The sequence below is a fragment of the Henckelia pumila genome, chromosome 4 (assembly GCF_033568475.1).
Source record: "Henckelia pumila isolate YLH828 chromosome 4, ASM3356847v2, whole genome shotgun sequence".
Classification (NCBI taxonomy): Eukaryota; Viridiplantae; Streptophyta; class Magnoliopsida; order Lamiales; family Gesneriaceae; genus Henckelia; species Henckelia pumila.
Genome location: NC_133123.1, coordinates 78,223,932 through 78,228,863, shown reverse-complemented (window position 1 = coordinate 78,228,863; position 4,932 = coordinate 78,223,932).

The following is a 4,932-nucleotide window of genomic DNA, read 5'->3' as shown; positions in this document are numbered from 1 at the left end:
GGTATCAAAAATTTTGGTATCGAAATTTTCGGTACGATATGCAGTATTCGATATGGTATTCGATATGGTATGCGATATACTGTACCGAACCACCCCTAGATGTATGACATTAATCCTTGAAATTAAGAACTTGAGCCAATAATTATTCGACATAGCAAAGATAAATAATCTATCAATATGTTATCATCCACACGAAACGGTTAATTAATTAACTCGAATTTATGAGAGTGTACATGTATTTATATCTTTTAATTAACATAATCCAGAGGCCAAGAAATATATGTTCGCAATTAAAATTAAACGACTATCCGATCGAAGAGTACCAACTTAGTGAATATATCGTTCTTGAGCTCCAAGGTTTTCGAAAATTTGACCGACGTATACTCTAGATTGTTAATATGTGCATACATGCATTTATTATATACATGATAAATTTATAAATTTTTTCATACAAGTTCAAATTATATTTATTCTATAAATTAGAATGATTCATTTAAAACTAAGAGCGCATCATACCGTTGTAAGTGGAGAATTGAGATTACGCAGTTATAACCTTGTGCACTCCAAAAGCATTAGGACAAAAACACTTGTTTATATATTTTGTTCACTTTAATTAGGACAATTGCTAAATCTTTAAATATAGTCATATCTAGTTCACTTTTTTTCATGTCAGGCCATAGGTCTCCCCCTTTCAACAATTTAATAATAATAGTTTTGAAAATTAAATGTCTTTGAAAATTATATCATAATTTGTTCCCTAAAAAGTTTTGACTTGTGGGTGATGTGATTGTCATTGATTTTCGCTTAAAATTTGTCTTCTTTGCGTTGTATTTGTGCGTTTAATTCAACTTTCAAGTAAAACCCAAATCTTAATTACCTCAATGAGTTGTGTTCCGATTTTGTGTGATTAAATAAATAATTCACATGACCAATGCGTACGTATACGTGACGTCAACAAATTTTCATGATTGGGAAGAAGTTAGCTCTTAAGTCAAAAATAAAATAAAATAAATTAATGTATAGGTTTGAAGTTAGCTCTTAAGTAAATTACTCCTAAATTTCGACATATTTTAAGTTGAAGGTAAAAAAAAATAATAAATATTATGGAAAATATATATATGGTTTACTTTTCTAGTATATATTAAATTTGATAAGTATGTCTTTCCAATTATATGAATAAAAATGAATTGTGTCTTATATTTTTTGATAATTTGGAGTGTTTACCATGGTTTCTCACACGAGACCTCTTCCTAAGAAAGAGAGGCTAATGCCACGTACGTAAGTTAACTGACATGTGGCAATAAAAATGAAACTTAGAAAGATTGGTGTGTGTGATCTTATTGTAATCAATACGTTGAGTTACGAATATATGAAAAGAAAAGTTAAGGTTAGGTGAGTTTGGCAATTTGAATTTTTAAAAATTGTCTCTTTGCATGGATGTCTCGGGCTGGATTTTTCTATTCATCCTTCATTTTCATAATTTTTTCTCCTGTCCAAACAATAAGAAACAAGAATATATAATTAAAATGAAAAACAACATTTCTTATCATCTCAACACTATTCTCATGTAACGGAACTTGGCATGCGAGTCGACGGGGAATTTTGGTAAAGAATGTTTTTTTTTTACGTGAGAACCCGCGATCGCTATCTTCGGTGTGCATTGGATAAACTCATGAACTAATGCAATAGCCTGCAAACTACGTTAGTCAGGTAAATCACACTAGACAAGCCCTGTGTGACAAGCTAATCCAAGAAGATGTTGGTAGGAAAAATCGAACTCTTAACCTCTGGTAGGTATGATGAGATAAATAATTAGGGAGATTATTAAGGTACCGTTTGGTATGTATGATGAGATAAATAATACATAAATAAGTAATATAATGTAATAAAAAATAAATAAAAAATAATAGTTAATATAGTATTTGATTTGATTGATAGATTATAGTTTATTTGATTTGATTGACTGATTAAATTTTATATAAACATGATAAATTACCATTTTGTGTTTTTAACAATAAATAAAATATGAATAATATTATTTATAAGAAATAATATAGTAATTTAAATTCAATGATTTAATAGATGTAAGATAAATAATTAATGAATTGATTAATATAAAATAAATAATTTGATCAAGTTTTCCAAGTTGTAGCGATAACATGTTTTCTCTCCAAAGCTTTCATCTCGTTTTCTTATTTGATCAAGACTTATTGAGCATTTCGAGAAAATTGTATCACATATTGCTTAGATATAAAGAATCGGCACGTAACACTTCTGTATAGTTTGTAAGAAATGATACCATAATATTTTAAAAAAATTTATTATTTGTACAATTGTACCGTGAACGATTCAATATATGTTGCATAAAAAAAAAAGTAATTCAATATACGTAAATTGCAAAGTAAAGGTTAGGTGAGTTTGACGATTTGAATTTTTTTTTTTAAAAAAAAATATTGTCCCTTCCTATGGATGTTATGTTGTCTTGGAGTACATTTTTCAACCGAGCCATCATTTTCATAAAGAATTTATCTTCATTCGAATAATAAGAAACAAGAATATTGAATTGAAATGAAATGAAAAAGGAGATCTCATACTTTTTATACATCCAAGACTATAGTGTAGTTTCTAAGAAAATGACAACACATCACATTATTGTTTGTGTCTAAAAAAAGAGAGGAAAAAATTGCATTATTGATCATATCATGTGATGTGTTATTTTAGTCTTTATCAAATTTTAGTATTTCGCAAAAATCATCCTATTGAAATAGCTACGAAATCAAATGTAACAAGTCAATTACTCACGTAAGGTGGGCGAACAAGGTCGGAGAATAAATGATGAGGGAAAAATTGGCCCATAAAAATCTACAGGGATATAATAATCAGTTCATTCGTTCCAACATGTTCCGATACTGAACCCACTAACCATTTGACACACGAATCAGATTGCCAACTCATTTCTCTTTTTTGTTTTCTTAAAAAACAAAGTGGTAATTTCTTTGGTTTTGAGATTTTCAGACAATCATATTTTCTCCTTTGATAGAAAAATTCATCCTGTCTATTCCGAGCCGTCAACGTAGTTTCGCCGCAGCCTTTCGATATTCTTTGTTCATGGTTTAGACTCTGTTTTTGGTAGGCTTCTTTACCCAATTTTCGTCTCGATAAGAATCAAGAATTTTTTTTTCGATCCCGTACTCGACATATTTCGGGACCGAATATTCGAAATCTTGAATGTTCGAGATCCCGTCGGATAGGGAGAGATTTAGGAAAGATCAAATATTAACATGATCAATTCTTAGTGTATCAAGATTTTGTCTCTGATACTTATAAGAAATAAATGGTTACACACAATTATCGTATTCAAATGTTGTCACTAATCTGACTTAACATACAGCGAAAATTTAAAAGCGTGAATAAAACAAGTAATATATGAATAAACGCCTAGGGAAAAAAATTTCACTAGAAAATTAATCAAGAGTTTTAAAAAAACCCTAAAATTAGTGAATTATAAAAAATAACTCCAGAAAATCTATGCGAGATAGAACATAAAAAAATCAGAATTCGGAGTTGATCATTGATGCCAAAATATGAGAGCAACACTTTCGATCACCAATCTTCAGTGCTCTCAAACCTTCAACGACAATCAAAGCTCAAACTTTCTATCTCGACTCTCTTAATATTCGACCTCTTTTCTTATGCAAGCCTTCACGCCTCTTATAGAATTATTCATAATCTTGTTTTCATGTAGACGTGTAGTCTTATCATCATAATTAGCTTGATCTAATTTCTTTCATTCAAAATTGAAGTAACAAACGATTAAGTTATGAGATAAAGAAAATATTATGATAAGAACAAATATGTCTCATATCTACTTAATTAAGGAAATACATCAATTGAGTTCAAGATGATCTGAAATTGAAATTTCTCAATTAATTTAAAATTTCAAATTCAAGAAAGACAAAAGACTTAAATAAATCTTTTAAAAACTTTAAAGATATTTTAGAAAATAAAATTCTCTTTATAACGGCTGAGTAAGTTTCGTCCTATGGGTTATTTTCAATAATATGTAAATCAATAGTTCAAATTATCCATAACAAACACGGCTTCAAAATAATCACGGAGATTGTAAATTTTTTTTCTATTTTATTAAAATTGAGGGGTTGGTACGTTGGTATGTCCAACCCCTTTATTTTTACACTTTAATATATATCTAATTATCAAAATACCATTTTATTTTTATCCAATGATAACTACTAATTTACTAAAATACCACTTTTATAAAATTAATTTATCTATATATAAAAAATACTTTTAAAATTATTCTCTACTTTTATTTTTGGTTTTTCGTTAAAAAAACGGATTAAATACGCACGCAACACGTGCACGCGAGTACTAGTAGCCCATAATAGATCATAACTCATAAGTAATGCAACGAATTTTTTGTTTGTCTTAAACCTTTAAAATAAATTGTTTAAAAGATCATGCCAATTATTTTTCGGGTTTGATCTCCATTTTTTCTATAAAAATAAAAGATAACAAAATATGAAAAATTATTTTCATTGTTATGAATCCATTTGGTTGGAGAGACCAATATCTTATAAACATTTAAAAAAAAAGTGTTTGGTTACAAAAACAGTTAAAACAAACTTTAAAAGTGCTTTTTATAGAATTGAAGCTATTGTTTCTAACTTTTAGAATTTTGCTTCTAATTATATTTTAAATTAAAAACAAAGGTAATTTTTGACATTTATCCAAATGGCAAAATAGTATTGTTTTTTGATAAAAATAATATCACTTAAAAAGTTGAACTTTTTTTTACGAAAAAATTGAACTTATTTAAGCGTTTTTTTTTTAATTACAATTTTGTATCCAAACTAGCTATACATCTAAACTCAATATTTGTCTTGTCTATTTTCACAAAATATTTCTTAAAAC